General features: G+C 42.1%; 1 protein-coding gene across 2 annotated transcripts in view; it reads left to right on the forward strand.

The window, feature by feature from the left end:
• LOC126481519 (tyrosine-protein phosphatase non-receptor type 13-like) overlaps nucleotides 1–20,543 on the forward strand; it is a 450,882-nt gene that overhangs the window by 267,279 nt on the left and 163,060 nt on the right. The window lies entirely within an intron of this gene.

Genomic DNA, 20,543 nt, shown 5'->3' on the forward strand with positions numbered 1-20,543 from the left:
TTTCCTTTGTTATTTATTTAAACTTTTATACCTCCGTCTGAACATTTGATTTCCTGCAGGAAGGTTTGAAAATAGTTGCTGGTAGAAGTGAGTGCCGAGTAATCATTCTAAGTTTTATTACAAGCGCTACATATATGAATGAGCGTCATTAGAATTTTAAACTGAAAATTCGAGTGGGAGAGAGCGAATATGGTCATGTGTTCAGCCGGTAAAAAGTGATTTAAAGTACAGACTTCTGGTCATTTTGACAATATTAGGTAATTCTTGCCTAAAACACCCTTGTAAGTTTGCAATCTTACTCACGCTCCAACTAACGGAAGAAGTCCGAGATCTGTAACAGAGGCATTGAAAATTAGAATTTACTAATTCAGGGATAGAGATAAGATCTTTTTGGCACAAATTGTTTCCATAGTCCTCATCAGTTATTTCTGACTGTAGTCGCTTGTCCGCAGGTCCTATTTAGTGTGGCAGAAACATTTATGATCCTTTCTCTTGAATGCCGCAGACAATCTGCATACGTTGCGCAGTAGACACTGTGGTGTGACTTTGCTCTTGTCACTAAGTTGTCACATTTGTGCCCTTATTCGCTAAGTATGCCAATCAGCTCTTTTGTGAAGCACTATTTATTTTACGTCAACTAGCGTATTCACACATCATTACTTTGACTCTACTGCCGCATTGTTTTCGCGGTCCATAATACGAGTAGCTTCTTTATACGAACGTTCTTATTGTAATATCGCCGCCGGTCACTGTGACCGTGCGGTTCTAGGCGCTTCAGTCCGGAACCACGCGGCTGCTACGGTCGCAAGCTCGAATCCTGCCTCGGGCATGGATGTGTGTGATGTCCTTAGGTTAGTTTGGTTTAAGTAGTTCTAAGTTCTAGGGGACTGATGACCTCAAGTCCCAAAGTGCTCAGAGCCATTTGAACATTTTTGTAATATCGCGACCTAAACGTTTCAGATTTAGGTGCCTTTCAAACAGTCCATGTTTATCAAGCTTAATACTTCCGAGAATGTAGGAGTCTGATGCATAGATGATCACAGAGTGCGCAGTGGAGTGGACGATTACAAATATCATGCCGTCCACGTGCAAAGTAGTTTCTAAATACGCCGAGCCCCATCAAAGATAAAAGACATAAAGGGCAAAGTGTTAACGGCCTTAAACCGCGTGTTTCTATAATGGGAGTTATGGTTAGTGTACGAGTGTGAAATCGGTTCACAACACCAAAAGTGCGTTTTGCCGAAGGATGTGCATACAAAATGGTTCAAATGGCTCTGAGCACTATGGGACTTACCATCTGAGGTCATCAGCCCCCTAGAATTTAGAACTACGTAAACCTAACTAATCGAAGGACATCACACACATCCATGCCCGAGGCAGGATTCGAACCTGCGACCGTAGCGATCGCGCGGTTCCAGACTGAAGCGCCTAGAACCGCTCGGCCACTCCGGCCGGCGATTTGCATACAAGCCATCATAATATGTGTAATATTTTGCTCGTTAACTAGCAAAACAAAGTGCCCGCTGTTAACAACAAGCGCGAAGATGAACATGTGAAGCATACGAAACAAGAGACAAGAGGTTCCTCCTCAATATTCGTTATTATCCTTAGGAATTCGTGAATTTATCCTTTATTGCCACACAGTTGTTAATGTCACTGTTGAGCTTCCTTCCTTTTCCGCCTCGCCAAAAATAAAACTGGAAAACCGTGTCTTTCACGGTTCTATCGATAGAAAGAACGCACATCGCGACTCGACATCCAGTAACAGCTGTGACAGAAACACGCGTCCCCTTGCAGTCGTTGACCTTTGAAAACAGGTAAGGAGGGAAATTGTATCATGATCTGTACAATTTCACAAAACTGACTCTCCTCTCTAAGCTACTCTGTATCTGCCGGCCGTGGTGGTCTCGTGGTTCTAGGCGCGCAGTCCGGAACCGCGCGACTGCTACGGTCGCAGGTTCGAATCCTGTCTCGGGCATGGATGTGTGTGATGTCCTTAGGTTGGTTAGGTTTAAGTAGTTCTAAGTTCTAGGGGACTGATGACCACAGCTGTTATGTCCCATAGTGCTCAGAGCCATTTGAACCATTTTTTTACTCTGTATCTGCCTTTTTTTCTCTCTACTAGATAATGGCGTGTGATCTCGAAGGCTTACCAGCTTACCTGTCTCCTTCAGAAAAGAAGATGAAAATTTTCAGCTATCTCTGTCATTAGTTATTTTATCCCTCGTCATAAAAGAAGGAATAACAGCTCCCTCTTTTATTTACTGGGATATTACACATTGCTTCACGACGTTAACAATACCACAAGTACTTTATGCCTACAATGTCATCTTAATGCGACACGATCATTTCGTAGAGTATCATGTTACGAACAAATTAATGCTGGAAGTTTGGCATATTAGATTACGAAATGTTTTCGCTGTTGCATTCTTATTCTGCCACACCATTCACGTGTCTTGCCCAGTGTTGTTATTTGTTTACATATACCTCCTCTCCCTCGGCCTCCCTCCCGTCCCTCGTGGCCACTGTCAGGTCTAAGCGGCTTCCTTTTCCAGCGCTGTGTGTGCGTCTTGAGAATCCGTGATCATATTTCAAAAATTACTATTTCTGCTGTAATAATTATCAAACTATAAATTACAATAAAAATTCTACAATAAGTGTCATTGAATTCTTTCAGACAAAAAGCCGAAGGGTTCTTACACCCTTCACTCTGGCACACTTTGTATTACTTCCAGTGTAGCATTCGTTAAATGCTAGATATTGAGAGTTGATAGTGGATTACCAATTACTTTTGTCAGAGATAGGAAATGAATTAGCCTCTGCATTTATTACGAAACCTCCCGAATCCTGCTGCGTACCTATTAGAGTTTCTCCCCTTCCATTCTGGCGTTTCCCAGCTTCATTACATGATTCACACCTGTTTATTTATCGCGAGTATAATGCTTGTTTCTTTGTCCGGACGCCCACTTCTGAGGTTACGACTTGCATCTTATTTTCCGGGGAGGTGTGTTCGTTATTGGTCGCCAAATCGTGCAAGCTCAAATCTCGTGTTTTTGTATTTGAGCTACAGGTCATTTTCCTCGCCACACTCGCTCATGGGTGATTCATTCGATAGTGACCAAAGAGGAGCATTTAAATCTTTCGTGACTGAAGCAGAAGGGACACTAACCTCGTTATTATCAGCTGCCCTCTCCGATCTCAAGAAACAATTCGTTTAGAATAAATTCTTATGAAGTCTGAGCAACAATTACCCATTTAGTATGACAACATTGTGGTGATGCATAAACAAATATTTAATTTTCTACCCACTGGCAAATATAAGTTAATATTTTATATTTAAGAAACATTGTGAAACACAAGTTGAGTGAATGCGCGTGTGTGCGTGTGAGGGAGAGAGAGAGAGAGAGAGAGAGAGAGAGAGAGAGAGAGAGAGCAGATGAGGTGCTTGCATTGTAGTTCAATTTGTGTGATACTCCGGTGTCCGGGAGACAAATGACTAACAAAAATGCGTTATGTTCGTGAAACAGAGAGGGGAAACCGTTCGGGTATTTGCCTAGAATACTGTGGGAAACCGACTTAAAAATCACTCTCTCTGGCAGGTAAATAGGAACTGCAAATACCACGATGACTGAAACAAAATCTCAGAGCACCTGCGATGGGAATGAATGATGTTGTTTAACGCCCCATCGACGTCAAGGTCATTAGAACTGTAACATTCGATCTGTAGGATGGGGAACGATTTCAGATGTACGGACTGTTGTTGTGGTCTTCAGTCCTGAGACTGGTTTGATGCAGCTCTCCATGCTACTCTATCCTGTGCAAGCTTCTTCATCTCCCAGTACCTACTGCAACCTACACCCTTCTGAATATGTTTAGTGTATTCATCTCTTGGTCTCCCTCTACGATTTTTACCCTCCACGGTACCCTCCAATACTAAATTGGTGATCCCTTGATGCCTCAGAATATGCCCCAGCAACCGATCCCTTCTCCTAGTCAAGTTGTGCCACAAATTTCTCTTCTCTCCAATTCTATTCAGTACCTCATCATTAGTTATGTGATGTACCCATCTAATTTTCAGCATTCTTTTGTAGCACCACATTACGAAAGCTTCTATTCTCTTCTTGTCCAAACTATTTATCGTCCACGTTTCACTTCCATATATGGCTACACTCCATACAAATACTATCAGAAACGACTTCCTGACACTTAAATCTATATTCGATGTTAACAAATTTCTCTTCTTCAGAAACGCTTTCCTTGCCATTGCCAGTCTACATTTTATATCCACTTTGCTTCGACCATCATCAGTTATTTTGCTTCCCAAATAGCAAAACTCCTTCACTACTTTAAGTGTCTCATTTCATTTTGCTTTTGTTGATGTTCATCTTATATTCTCCTTTCAAGACACTATTCATTCCGTTCAACTGCTCTTTCAAGTCCTTTGCTGTCCTTGACAGAATTACAATGTCATCGGCGAACCTGAAAGTTTTTATTTCTTCTTCATGGCTTTTAATACCTACTCCGAATTTTTCTTTTGTTTCCTTCACTGCTTGCTCAATATACAGATTGAATAACACCGGGGAGAGGCTACAACCCTGTCTCACTCCCTTTCCAACCACTGCTTCCCTTTCATGCCCCTCGACGCTTATAACTGCCATCTGGTGTCCGTACAAATTGTAAATAGCCTTTCGCTCCCTATATTTTACCCCTGCCACTTTCAGAATTTGAAAGAGAGTATTGCAGTCAACATTGTCAAAAGCTTTCTCTATGTCTACAAATGCTAGAAACGTAGGTTTGCCTTTCCTTAATCTAGCTTCTAAGATAAGTTGTAGGGTCAGTATTGCCTCACGTGTTTCAATATTTCTACGGAATCCAAACTGATCTTCCCCGAGGTCGGCTTCTACTAGTTTTTCCATTCGTCTGTAAAGAATTCGCGTTAGTATTTTGCAGCTGTGGCTTATTAAACTGATTGTTCGGTAATTTTCACATCTGTCAACACCTGCTTTCTTTGGAATTGGAATTATTATATTCTTCATTGGCAAATAAAAGTTAGTATTTTATATTTTAGAAAGATTGTGAAGCACAATTTGTGTTTGTGTTTGTATGTGCGTGTGTGTGTGTGTGTGTGAGAGAGAGAGAGAGAGGGAGAGAGAGAGAGAGAGTTCAATTTGTGTGATACGTCGGTGTCCGAGAGCCAAATAACTAACAAAAAATGCGTTATGTTCATGAACCAGAGAGGGGGAAACCGTTCGGGGACTTGCCTAGAATACTGTGGGAAACCGACTTAAAAATCACTCTCTCTGGTAGGTAAAAAGGAACTACAAATACCTCGATGACTGAAACAAAATCTCAGTGCACCTCCGATGGGAATGAATGATGATGTTTATGGCCCCATCGACCACAAGGTCATTAGAAGTGTAACATTCGATCTGTCGTATGGGGAATGACTTCAGATGTAGGGACTATGCAAACCGAAATAATAATATCTGGACAGGGAATTAGAATCGCGATCACACAGAAACAAGTTACGCGTCGTAATCACTGCACTACCTGTATCAGTTCGTCCTCGAAATACACCTGCAGCGCTCGCAACTCGGGAGCCATACCGTACGGCACAGTTATCGGCGCCTTCGGCGAGTTTTTTTGCCAGCGTGGCTGCAGCGACGCTTGCGGCGCGCCCTATGCGGCGGTGCATTGTGAACTGGAAACGCTTTTAGCGGCAGGTGGGTGCTCCCCGAGCACGAGGTGGCTCGGCCGGCGCTGCGGTTGTCGTGCTTCACAGCCCCCACCTGCCAGCGAGCGGGGCTCCCTCTTCCTATCGGGACATCTGCCCGCCCTCCCCACACTGCCATAAAGCCACAAACTGTCGCTCTCTCGCCGAGCCACCTCGTCTCACTTTTTTCACACTTACCCGTAGATATTGCACGTCAAAGACTTCGTTTTTATGCTCGGTGTACTTCATTTTGCTGCTGTTGAAAGCTCTTGTTGCCGCCCTTCCGCGGTTGCAAACTGAATTTGGATTTTTAAAACACCATTTTCTGCAACGCACTGGTTTTCCTTTTTTTATTCTGTACCCAAACACGTTTCGACATCTTTAGACATCTTGTTTTATTTCTGAAACTGTAATAATTTTAAAGATGGGATTGCCAATTTTTACACTTTCCGTCGCTGAAGAGCATACGTCATGCTTTTTGTGGGATCTTTATCTCCATCGTTTTTCGCGCTTTGTTTGACTTTACTACCATCTGGTATCGCAAGTTTCCGGTAACATAAGCAAAATTTAAGAAAACTTTACGTCACCACTTTCACCGAAAAAAAGAAAATACGATATTTAGGAAAACTTACGTCTACACATTCATCGAGAGAAACACCTGTCGTTGAAAGTGGCGTTGTAAGTTTTCCTAAAGCTCGTTCTTGTGCATCTAAACTTGCGATACCAGTGTGAGTCTAATCTAAAAGCCGTAAATTCAACTAAATACCTCGGTATCACACTTACGAATAACTTAAATTGGAAGGAACACATAGAAACTGTTGTGGGGAAGGCAAACTAAAGATTGCGTTTTATTGGCAGGACACTTAGAAAATGTAACAGACCTACTGAGGAGACTGCCTATACTACGCTTGTCCGTCCACTTTTAGAATACTGTTGCGCGGTGTAGGATCCTTACCAGAATACATCGAAAAAGTTCAAAGAAAGGCAGCACATTTTGTATTATCGCGAATATGGGAGAGAGTGTTACAGAAATGATACAGGATTTGGGATGGACACCATTAAAAGAAAGGCGTTTTTCGCTGCAACAGGATCTTCTCACAAAATTCCAATCACCAGCTTTCTCCTCCGAATGCGAAAATATTTTGTTGACACCGACTTACATAGGGAGGAACGATTACCAAGATAAAATAAGGGAAATCAGAGCTCGTACGGAAAGATTGTGAAGTTGGTTCGATGAACCCTCTGCAGGCACTTACATGTGATTTGCAGAGTATCCATGTAGACGTAGATGTACATGTAGATGAGTGAAGTTTAAATGGTGTGAACAACAGCATAAGTAAATGCAAACTACAATGAAATATGGAAAATTTCTTGCTCTGGCCCTCCACTGCAGAGAGTCTGGTAGGCATCTTCTCTGTGCCATATTGCACCGTCTGTAACGGTATTCACAGTGATTGTGGATGTGGTGCTACCTGGGAAACAATACCTCGTTTCATAGGTGCCCTGATGTCATCGTTGGCATGGTTATTCATTGACCGGAATGCTATCTTCCGTGCAGAATACGATCATACGGGCATCTTGTTGACAGTTTGTACGATTATATCGTGAATTAGATACAGGACGGGGAAATCACGGTTTGTTGCTTCAGTTTTGGACACCAATGTAAGTACAAAACGTATAAAAACTGGCATAACCTGTAAAATCGCATCTATAAAATTAATGCAGTTTCAGAAATACAATTAGACCTCTCAATATGTTTGGGTAAAGAATTTAAAAAAAAAGGTAAAGCATTGCGTTTTGCAGAGGTTGGACTTTTAAAAATCCCAAATTCAATGACTTCACTTGCCGTTGTGCGATCTCTAAATGCAGAGTAAGTGATAACAGTGGGATTACGGCACTCAATAGTCCGATTACTAACCAGCGTCATTTAGGGTAAGGGTGGGTCTGTATTTGGCTTGAAGCGAAGTGCGTACTTGACACCATTTGCTAGATTAATATGTCATTTTTGTATAAGATGTTAATTCAGTTATATGCCTGATGCTTTTGCGTAACATCAACTATTTCAGTAACGGTTCGGGATACCTTTAGACAAGATGTTGACCAGAAATGTACCGCACAGCGCAAAGCGTTATTCTGAATCGTTACCTATCGCAACTTGATCACTTTGAAATATGGTGGTTCTCGATACATTATTTTACATCGTTTTCGTTTCTAATATTCATACTACATTACGCCTCTCGGGCTTTCGTCCCAACATCCACTGCCTATTACGGATTCGAATCGTGAAGGCAGAAAAAACTATCACGCCAGTATTTGACTGGCAAGAAGAGGAGAGGCGCTAGAGTAAAATTCCTAATCACCAGTCTTTGCAGCAATCTCGTGAATTAGTTTCGAAGCCTGTCCTCAGCGTCAGATGGGAACGTTAAGCCTGGCGGTCCACTTGGTACTATTCGAGAGGAGTAAGCTCTCTGTCGGTCCCAGGTTTCACCCGCTTCCTTCTCTGACTGTCATATAACATAAACATAATTCAGTATATACGCTCCCATCACAGTCAAGTAAGTACACTCAATAGATGAACTTTAGCGCCGACAGGTCGTTGCTATATGCTGCAGGCTAGAATGTCATCAAGCGTGTCAAAGGTCTGGCTACTGTTATTAACACGAATGAGTCCTATGAGGTAGCCGGCGGTGTGATCGAGCGGTTCTTGGCGCTTCAGTCCGGAACCGCTCGACCGCTACGGTCGCAGGTTCGAATCTTGCCTCGGGCATGGATGTGTGTGATGTCCTTAGGTTAGTTAGGTTTAAGTAGTTCTAAGTTCTAGGGGACTGATGACCTCAGATGTTAAGTCCCATAGCGCTTAGAGCCATTTGAACCATCCTATGAGGTTACAGATACTGCGATAATGTATACCACACGAGGCAGTCTTTTTTCTAATGTTGGTTTTCGGTACTTGCCCATACAGCCATTTCAACACAGGAAATAGGATTCTGCAGTTTGTTTTGACACTGCAGAGTATACATTAGTTTAAGTCGTACCCTGGTGCGAAGTTACGTAGGTTTCAGAAAGGACAGATTCCGACATAAAGCATATTTCACATTCACAGTGTACTGAAACGAGTAAACAAGACGAAAATGTAATCCAGGATACACAGAGGTAGTATGCTATAAAAATCCAACTGGTAACACAATAAAACTTGATAAAAAGCCGTTGGCACACATTCAGGATATTCCCAAAACAATCCATATTAATGAATATGTATCTAAATTAAAATGTTCTTTTGTATGTCCGTGTAGAACTGTTTCTAAAGCTGCATCTAGATAATTGAATACTTGTGCAGTTATAGAAGTACCATCTAGGCAGAACATGAGAACAACAAACAGGGTATTACAGCCATACGTCTAGATACACCAGTATTCAGTCACATATACATAGGAGGAATGCAGAGCAGGCAGTTCAGTTGAAGAAAAGGAAGGGTAGAGCCCCGCCAACATCGCATTCACTGCAGACGAAGCACAGGCTCGAATACGAAAGGAGGGGGACGGAAAGCGACCGTCCCTTTTCAAATAAACACCTTGTGAGATGTCTGGAGCGAAATCACGAAAAATCTAAAACTGGTTGGTGAACGGGGATCTGAACCGTCGACCTCCCAAATGCGTGTCCAGAGTGCTAACCACTGCACCACCTCGCTCGGTTTGAGTTGAGAAAGAAGGGAAAGCTCTAAAAAGGTTAATCAAAGAAGTTGGAGCCACTAATACAGGGTGTACTATTATTACCGGCGTCACACCGTATAGTTGGAAGTACTCAGTAAATATAGGTCTGCATAAGGGCCGTTTTCGAGACAACTGCGAGTTTGTGGTTACCAGCCACCACTAACATGATTCTGTGTAAACGTTAACCCAGTTATGAAAAGGTAACAGTGCTGTACAACATTAAGAAAAGTTGTTAGAGATACTTTGATAGATGTGCAGGTTTTTTGTATGTGCACGACAACAGTTACATGACTGCAATCGTAGTTAAAGGAGGTGATCAAAGTGTCGTCCTTGCAGCCAGATTCAGACCTGTACCAAACATGGCAATGAGTTTCGAATCCTTAGGAACAAGCCTGGACCATTTCGAAATTCTTGACAAGTATTGAAAAGACTGTGCTCCAATTCTTCAAGCGTGTTAACAGCTGCGACGTACACTACAACTTTAAGGTGGCCCCAAACTCAGAAATCCATAGGGTTCAGATCGTATAATCTTGAGGTACCTGTCCTCATCCAAACCATCTTTGGGCATATCGGCGCATGAGGTATCTCGCCGTAGCAGCAATATGAGCTGGTGGTCCATCATACACATACCACATCCTCTGGCGTTACTCTGAGTGAACGTCCTAAGCAATCCTGCAAGATGATGCCGCAGAACTAGAAGGTAACTCTATCCCCTGAGTTTGTTTGGTAACATGTACAGCCCAATAAGACGATCACCTAGTACCCCCAACCACACATTCAATGAGAAACGTCTCTAATGCGGAGACTCATACACAGCTGTGGACTGGAGCCTAGATGACTCCAAACGTGAGAATTGTGATAATAAAACACAACATCACGAGTGATCCGTGATTCGGCTGTAAATAAAATGTTACTGTCAAAGTAGAGTTGCCAACAACTGGTTGTTGCATCCCTTGACAGAACATTAGTCTGCGACCATCGTTCACCTCACTTAGATACTGAACTCGTGGTAGGGATACGTTGCATTGTGATGCATTATTCTCCAAAGACTACTGGGGCTCGTTCTAGGAGTTTGTGTGACAAGTCTCCTTACCGAGATTCCTAAAGGTGTTGGACTGTTTTCGGCACCACATCTTGAAGCACACGTGTAATTCATACAGGCCTTCCCGCTCACGTCGCATGTGCAAAGTTCCCAATTTCTCGGAGGCGTTGATGCACCACTCTAAACGTTCATCTCGGGGTGTCTTCGGGCATACCACAGACTGGCATACACAGAATCACATCAGTAGTAGCTGGTAATCACAAAATCGCAATTCCCGAGGCTTTGTTGCTTCCAGTACCGTGTTATTTCAACGGTATGAGTTTACGCCATTAGTTATGATACACCCTGTATAGGTAAGGCGACTGCGAATAAATTAGAAGTACTTCAGCTCACAGAAAAAGGAAGGAAATACAAAAATGTACAAGTAAAGGAAGGATTGCAGCAATATAAGTAACTTGACAATTAAAAGACTGGGACGTGCACGGAACCTAAATTGCAGTGACAGCAGAGTCAATGCGAAAAAACTGAAAAAGAACTGGGTGTCGGAAAGACAAATTCAGTACACAGAAAAGTCTAAATAACTTTTCGTGTATCTGAAAGCAAATGCATCACATTAAGAGTGCAAAAGGAAATGCCAGTATCAGAGAGACAATCGTTAAGTGGAAAGAGTACTTTGACGGCCTATACAGAGGGCAGAAACTGCTAACGTGACTGAAGAAGAAATGGGGGTCGATTTGGACAACATGGGGATCCCAGTATTAGGTTCAGAACTCTGGAAGCCTTGCCGTATCGATCAAACAAGGGGGAAGGGATCATAACATGGCTTCGGAATTTCTAAAAATCATTGGGAGGGATGAAAACCCGTTAATTAGTCAACATTATTGAGTCAATGGGACTCGAGACCTACTATCGGCCTTCCGGAAGAACATCATCCACACAATCCGAAAAATAACAAGTGCAGATAAATGGTGAGAACTATCGTCCAATCACCTTGTCTGCTCATGCACCGAAGTTGCTGACCAGAACAATATACAAAATACATGCATGAAAACTGAGGATGTGTTATGTGAAGGTTCACTTTGCTTGAGGAGAGACAGACGCACTAGAGTGTCAGTCACTTAATAGGAGCAAAACTTAAGAAAAGCAAGACACTTTATAGGATCTGTTGACCTAGGACAAGCGCTCGACGATGTAAAGATGTTTGATATTCTCAGAAAAGTAGGTATCCGCTGTAAGGAAAGTTGGGCATGCGTGTACAGAAAGCATAAGGTGGAACCAAGAGCGAATTGCTCAGTTTAAAAAGAGTTTAAGGCGTAAATGTCGTCTTCCATCTCAACTCTTCAATCTGTGTGTTGAAGAGGCAATGATCGGAATTAAAGAAAGGAACAGATGTGGGATTAAAATTCGGAGTGAAGGGATATCAATAATAAGATTTGCTGATACCATTGCCGTTCTGCGTGAGAGTGAACTGTGGGATTTGGCGAACGGGACGACTAGTCTGCTTACCACTGAACTTGGACAGAGAGTAAAATAAAGAAAAGTGAGGGTATCGAATACTAGAAATGAGGATAGCAACTAATTTAGCATCAAAATTGGTGACTGCATAGTAGACGAGATGAAGCAATGCTGCTAACTCGGAAGCAAAATGTATCATGACAGCCAAAGCAAAGAGGACATAAAAAGTAGGCTAGCACAGCCAAAAATACGTTCCTTACTAATAGAAATGTACAAATATCTCATGCACTAATCTAGGAAAGAAGTTTCTGAGAATGCACATCTAAAGCACAGCAGTGAATGGATGTGAACGCTGCACACTGGGTAAACCTGATAAGAGTATCAAAGCGTATGTGATGTGACATTGCAGAGGGACGCTGAAAATTTAGTGGTGTGGGAAGAAAAGGAAAGAGGAGATCCTTCGAAGATTTCGTGTGGAAAGAAATGCGTGGAGTGCACAAACTGGAAGAAGTGGCATACTGATCGCACATGTTTAAAGACATTAGGGAATAGCTTCCATAGTGCTAGAGTAGGGAAGGCCAAGAATTCTGCAAGCTACCACACCATGTTACGCTACAATGAATTCTTCAGCATTCGCATTTTCTTTAGTGCCAGTGAACGTAGTGAAATGGACGGTATTTTCTGCCAGAATTTTTTCCTTCCACAATGCGGTTTTCTCTTTAAATGCATCCCCATCAAACAGAAACGAGTTGTTTCTCACCTTGCAACGTCTTACTGTGGGCAGTGTGCAGTCAAGTCCTGTTAAAATATGTGGTTTGCAAACCACTGCCGGCCGGTGTGGCAGAGCGGTACTTGGCGCTACAGTCTGGAACCGCGCGACCGTTACGGTAGCAGGTTCGAATCATGCCTCGGGCATGGATGTGTGTCATATCCTTTGGTTAGTTAGGTTTAAGTAGTTCTAAGTTCTAGGGGACTGATGACCGCAGAAGTTAAGTCCCATAGTGCTCAGAGCCATTTGAACCATTTTTGCAATCCATTCCGGATGTTATTATTTTCGCCGGCCGAAGTGGCCATGCGGTTAAAGGCGCTGCAGTCTGGAACCGCAAGACCGCTACGGTCGCAGGTTCGAATCCTGCCTCGGGCATGGATGTTTGTGATGTCCTTAGGTTAGTTAGGTTTAACTAGTTCTAAGTTCTAGGTGACTAATGACCTCAGCAGTTGAGTCCCATAGTGCTCAGAGCCATTTGAACCATTTTTTTTTGTTATTATTTTCCTTTCTACTCCTCTTGTTTCCTTGATAAATTGAACAATCGCAGGTATTAAATGAAAATCGTTCGGTACATGCCGCTTGACTTAACCAGTTGCAGTGGTATATAAAGTTATATACAAAAACTGTTGCAACTGACTGTGTAATAATGCATGTGACTTCAGAAAATTTGTCACTTGCACTACCAATTTCATCATGTGCTTCATGCCTCCAAACTTAGCACAAAATGCTTCGTGATGTGCAGAACAATGAGTTCCATACAAATTGTCTGTCGATCGTAATTTTTTGCTCTTACATTGTCAACTAAATCTTTTAATTCCTTCTGAATGGTGTTGTAAAGACGTTCCATACCAAATTTGCGGTACAAATTGATTATGTGACTGCATAATAGATATTGAAAATTCTCATCCTTCTCTTGTATGATTCCCATTCGTTTTCAAAGCTTGTGACGATAGATCGTAAGACTGCCCTTTAGTGCAACCGGCACTGCGAACATCTTTTATATCGCAGACAAGAAGCGAGGGATAAACAACGCTGAAATCATGATTCTATTGAACTGAAGAAAGTCGTGTCACGAAAAAATTCTGCACCGCACTGCTGAATGAAATGATGCGATGTACTTGGTTCTTACGAGAATGACCGAGCAAAGCCGAGACGTACCGAATAGTGCCTCGGCAGACCGAGCCTCTGTCTGCCCGCGTGCTGCATATTGTGCACGCGTATGGAAGTGCACGCCGTGGTCGACCCGGCAGAGGGATCAGTTGTGAGCAGAAATTGTAGCGAAAGACAGTAATTCGAATACATATTGGGTCGTATGAATAAAAAACAGAAGATTCTCAAGGCAAAAAATATTCTCCGAGAAAGTACTCAATTTTGTGTGAATAAAAAATTCGAAGCATCTTCTTTGACGAGGGTATTCTTTCTCACTAGCTCTTCTTCTCCTTAAGAAGGTTCTCGGAGTGTGTCGTCTGCCGCGTCCGGCACAGAACACATGCACAATGTTAAGCGCCCCTAGATGGTGGATAATATTGCACAATTTTACCTCCCCAAGTTCAATATTACTGAACGTCTAGGGTTGACATGCAATGTAGGCTTTCACGGCCGGTGTTGTCTTCAGTTGAAACTTCCGGGCTGAGAGGCCGTGATCGATGTATAAAATTTCTACCTGACGTTTCGTCTCCATCCGCGGGAGACATCTTTTGAGGTCATCCGGCTACTGCCACTGAGCCTCAGCCCGGAAGTTTCAACTGAAGTCTAGGGTTGAGTTTGGGAGGTTGCGCAGAACATCTAATGCTTTTGAAATATCTTGCGTTGGGCATAATATTGTGCGGTATGTGGACAGTACCACAATATCCTTGACAATATCTATTCTGTTACCAAGGATTTTTACTCGCCCTCGTCTTTTTACCTACTTGATCCTCTGCTGCCTTCACTATTTCATTCCTCAAAGCTACCCATTCTTCTTCTACTGTATTTCTTTCCCCCATTCCTGTCAATTATTCCCTCATGCTCTCCCCGAAACTCTGTACAACCTCTGGTTCTTTCAGTTTATCCAGGTCCCATCTCCTTAAATTCCCACCTTTTTCCAGAGATACTGAATTTAAATGATGAAAGGAGAAAATACAAAAATGTGAAGCAGGCAAAAAGGAATACAAACGTCTCAAAAATGAGATCGACAGGAAGTGCAAAATGACTTAAGCAGGGATGGCTAGAGGACAAATGTAAGGATGTAGAGGCTTATCTCATGAGGGGTAAGATAGATACTGCCTACAGGAAAATTAAAACCTTTGGAGAAAAGAGGACCACTTGTTTGAATATCATGAGCTCAGATGGAAACCCAGTTCTAAGCAAAGAAGGGAAAGCAGAAAGGTGGAAGGAGTATATAGAGGGTCTCTACAGGGGCGATGATCTTGAGGACAATATTATGGAAATGGAAGAGGAGGTAGATGAAGATGAAATGGGAGATATGACACTGCGTGAAGAGTTTGACAGAGCACTGAAAGACCTAAGTCGAAACAAGGCCCCGTGAGTAGACAACATTCCATTAGAACTACTGACAGCCTTGGGAGAGCCAGTCCTGACAAAACTCTACCATCTGGTGAGTAAGATGTACGAGACAGGCGAAATTCCCTCAAACTTCAAGAAGAATATAATAATTCCAATCCCAAAGAAAGCAGGTGTTGACAGATGTGAAAATTACCGAACTATCAGTTTAATAAGTCACAGCTGCAAAATACTAACGCGAATTCTTTACAGAAGAATGGAAAAACTGGTAGAAGCCAACCTCGGGGAAGATGAGTTTGGATTCCGTAGAAATGTTGGAACACGTGAGGCAATACTGACCCTACGACTTATCTTAGAAGAAAGATTAGGGAAAGGCAAACCTACGTTTCTAGCATTTGTAGACTTAGAGAAAGCTTTTGACAATGTTGACTGGAATAGTCTCTTTCAAATTCTGAAGGTGGCAGGGGTAAAATACAGGTCACGAAAGGCTATTTACAATTTGTACAGAAAGCAGATGGCAGTTATAAGAGTCGAGGGCCATGAAAGGGAAGCAGTGGTTGGGAAGGGAGTGAGACAGGGTTGTAGCCTCTCCCCGATGCTATTCAATCTGTATATTGAGCAAGCAGTAAAGGAAACGAAAGAAAAGTTCGAAGTAGGTATTAAAATCAATGGAGAAGAAATAAAAACATTGAGGTTCGCCGATGACATTGTAATTCTGTCAGAGAAACAAAGGACTTGGAAGAGCAGTTGAACGGAATGGACAGTGTCTTGAAACGATGATATAAGATGAACATCAACAAAAGCAAAACGAGGATAATGGAATGTAGTCGAATTAAGTCGGGGGGTGATGCTGGGGGAATTAGATTTGGAAATGAGACACTTAAAGTAGTAAAGGAGTTTTGCTGTTTGGAGAGCAAAATAACTGATGATGGTCGAAATAGAGAGGATATAAAATGTAGACTGGCAATGCCAAGGAAAGCGTTTCTGAAGAAGAGAAATTTGCTAACATCGAGTATTGATTTAAGTGTCAGGAAGTAGTTTCTGAAAGTATTTGTATGGAGTGTAGCCATGTATGGAAGTGAAACGTGGACGATAAATAGTTTAGACAAGAAGAGAATAGAAGCTTTCGAAATGTGGTGCTACAGAAGAATGCTGAAGATTAGATGGGTAGATCACATAACTAATGAAGAGGTGTTGAATAGGATTGAGGAGAAGAGAAGTTTGTGGCACAACCTGACTAGAAGAAGGGATCGGTTGGTAGGACATGTTCTGAGGCATCAAGGGATCACCAATTTAGTACTGGAGGGCAGCGTGGAGGGTAAAAATCGTAGATGGAGCCTAAGAGATGAATACACCAAGCAGATTCAGAAGGATGTAGGCTGCAGTATGTACTGGGATATGAAGAAGCTTGCACAGGATAGAGTAGCATGGAGAGCTGCATCAAACCAGTCTCAGGACTGAAGACCACAACAACAACAGTTGTAAAACAATGCGTTGGGCTATAGATAGAGAGATGCTGAATGAAACGCGTTTGGCTGTCAAGAGAGCCTTGTGTGATGCCTTCAATGACTACCGTAGCAGAATATTGTCAAATGACATTTCACAAGATGCAAATAAATGCTGGTCGTATGTAAAGGCTGTTAGTGGCAGAAAAGTTAGTGTCCAATCCCGAGCAATTGAGACACGAACTGAAATTGAGGGTAGCAAAGCAAAAGATGAAATGTTGAACTCTGTTTTAAAATGTTCCTTTACAAAGGACAACCCCTGAATTCATTAAAGCTGAACAAAGCTCCTGGCCTCGATGGAATACCTGTTAGATTCTATACTGAATTCACGGATGAGTTAGCTCCTCTTCTCTCTATAATCTATCGTCGATCCCTCGAACAAAAAACGGTGCCCTGTTTTTGGAAGAAGCCACAGGTCGCACCCGTCTGCTAACAGTCATCCACAAAAGTATGGTCCAATATCCTTGACATCGATTTGTTGTAGAATCTTAGAACATATTCTGAGCTCAAACATTATGAGGTATTTTGAACAGAATGACCTCCTCAGTGCCAACCAGCATAGTCTTCGCCGGCCGCGGTGGCCGAGCGGTTCTAGGCACTTCAGTCCGGAACCGCGCAACTGCTGCGGTCGCAGGTTCGAATCCTGCCTCGGGCATGGATGTGTGTGATGTCCTTAGGTTAGTTAGGTTTAAGTAGTTCCAAGTTCTACGGGGCTGATGACCTCAGATGTTACGTCCCATAGTGCTCAGAGCCAGCATAGTCTTCGAAAACATCGATCGTGTGAAACCCAACTCGCACTTTTCTCACATGGCATACTGGAAGCCTTGGATCAAGGCAACCATGTATATGCAGTGTTCCTTGATTTTTGAAAAGCATTTGACTATGCTGATTGTCAAAAATACGATCATTTGGGGTATCAAGCGAAATTTGTGACTGGATTGAGTACTTTTTGGTAGAGAGGACACAGCATTGTTACCTTGAATAGTCATTGTCAGAAGTAGAAGTAACTTTGGGTGTGCCCCAGGGAAGTGTGTTGGGACCCTTGCTGTTCATGTTGTATATTAATGACCTTGCAGACAATAGTAAAATCAGGCTTTTTGCAGATGATGCAGTTATCTGTAATGAAGTATTATTTGAGAGAAGCTGCATAAGTATTCAGTCAGATCTTGATAATATTTCAACATGGTGCAGAGATTGGCAATTTGCTCTAAATGTACAGAAATGTAAAATTGTGCACTTCACAAAACGAAAAAACGTAGTATACTATGGCTATGCGTCACTGTTGGAGTCGGCCAACTCCGACAAATAAATTTCAGGTATATGGAGTGGAATGATCACATACATAGGTTCAGTTGTGGGTAAAGCAGGTGGTAACCTTCGGTTTATTGGTAGAACACTGGGGAAGTGTAATAAGTCTACTAAAGAGATTGCTTACAAATCACTCGTGCGACCCATCCTAGAATATTGCTCCAGTGTGTGGGACCCGTACCAGATGGAACTAACAGGGTATATTGAACGTATTCAGATAAGGGCAGCACGAATGGTCACAGGTTTGTTTAATCGATAGAAGACTGTCACAGAGATACTATAGGAACTGAAATGGCAGACTCTTGAAGACAGACGTAAACTGTCCCGAGAAAGCCTACTGACCAAGTTTCAAGAACCAGCTTTAAACGATTACTCTAGGGATATAGTACAACCCCCTACGTATCACTCACACAGGGAACGTGAGGGTAAGATTAGAATAACTACTGCATGCACAGAGGCATTCAAACAATCATTGTTACCGCGCGTCATACGTGAATGGAACAGGAAGAAACTCTTAACAACTGGTACAATAGGTCGTACGTAGCCTCTGCCATGTGACTCACGGTGGTTTGCAGAGTATAGATGTAGATGTAGATCTAGGAGCTGGAACTCTGAAACTAATGCTTGTTTGCATACTGGTAATGCTTCCTGTCAGTTACATTTTCAGCTTTCAGATCGTATGCACAACATTTTTAATGTTCACGTTTGCAAAAAACTTATCTACGTGTTCTTTGCTAGTTCATAAATGTGTGCAACTAGGAAGAAGCAAGGCATGCTATCGTGTCTTGTACATGTCATCAAAGTGAACGATTATTAAAGTATCGACGGAACAGAACTTCATACAGGTATACCTCCATGCGGATTAGAGGTATTGTTTTACTAGATTGTCAATGCATTACTTTCACTGTAGTTTACATAATATCTCCTCACTCTGAAATCTAACCTATGATGCGTCATTTCAGTGTGTGATCAGTAACAGCTATGTACAGGGTAAGAAAACAGTGTAATTTTTAAAACGTATTCCAGCATTGTGCAATACTAAAAATGTTATTAAATGAATGTTGTCAAACGCTGAGATCCCGTAAAATGGATATTTTGCTTTAAAATGTATACAGGTCATTTTTTTTAGTAATGATAGCCTAACCACCTGTGTAACATATAGGCGTATCCTTCCAGCAGTAGCCTATTTGCTTCTTTTCTCGGAATATTTCTCCCCAATAACTCCGTCAGATTTTCAGGAATAACCAAATATATCACGTTTGGAATGTACGTCTATTCTAATCACCCGCTTCATTTCACTTTTGAATTACATTTTGAGGTTTCCAAAGTATGTAAGTCCATATCATACCTTGTGACATACCAGTAGTTAGTTAATTTCATGCTCCATACTGTACATCATTTGCACGATAAATTGTAATGATGTAGAACAAGTCGTCTTATATTAACATCAATTTGTTTTTGTAAATATGCCTACGTGCTGATTATTTATTAGTTTTGTTGTTTTATAATCAAAGATAGATAATCAAAGATAGTAATTCCTACCTGTCACCATTTACATATTACAATAATTGATAGTCTTCTGCGGAATAGGAGGAGTTCTCAAAGAGAAATGTTTTCAGTTTATTTTCAAATTTTACTTTGCTGTCTGTTCAGGCATTGTATTCCTCTGGGTAAATGATCAAAACTTTTGGTTGCAGCATTGTGAACCCCTGTTTGCGCAACAGACAAGTTTAATGTGGCGTAATGAATATAATTTTTTTTCTTCTGGTAATTATGTGCATCATTGCTCCTGTTGAAACGCAATGGATCATTCACAACAAACTTCATGAGGGAACAACTATTCCGCGAAGCGGATGGATTGCTACCCACAGTCCGATCAGTAGGCAAGCACCACGAAAAGAGTGTTCACATAAGTTTTTGGTCAAAGCCTTCTTCAGAAAGAAAGGAAAGCGCACTCACACGTTCATACAGTCATGGACACAAAACTCACATACACCCCGTTTACATGCAGCTCCCAAAACCGGATTTCGTAAACCGATTTCCCAAACCGCTTCTGGGTGGTAGTGTAAAGACTTCTAAATCGGTTCTAGAAGTCCTTTACTGGTTGCCTCTTTCGCAATTCCGCAACCGATTTTCGCTCCCTTGTAAACGTAACCGGCTTTGAAACGTGCTTGGGTTGTCAAGTTACGTCTTGTTTTCAGAATATTCGGTTAATATGAAGTTGTTGTGCAGTGAAGCAGAAGCACAAATATTAGACTGAGCACGAAACTGTCTACCTGTAATATTTAAATGAAGAGTAATAACTATTGTGTTGGCAATCAGAAACTGGTTCAGCTGTTTTCCAGACGTCATATTTAACTGGGCTAGCAAATCCGCTTCAGATCTTGGTAAGCAAACATGACAGCGAGAAACGGTTTCCGAAATCCGTTTTCTTCTTTCGAAAAATCTGTCGCATGTAAACGTAGCGATACCCAAGACCGTCCGCCGCGCGGTCTAGGGCTCCTTGCCACGGTCCGCGCGGCTCCCCCTGCCGGAGGTT

The sequence above is a fragment of the Schistocerca serialis genome, chromosome 1 (assembly GCF_023864345.2).
Source record: "Schistocerca serialis cubense isolate TAMUIC-IGC-003099 chromosome 1, iqSchSeri2.2, whole genome shotgun sequence".
Classification (NCBI taxonomy): domain Eukaryota; kingdom Metazoa; phylum Arthropoda; class Insecta; order Orthoptera; family Acrididae; genus Schistocerca; species Schistocerca serialis.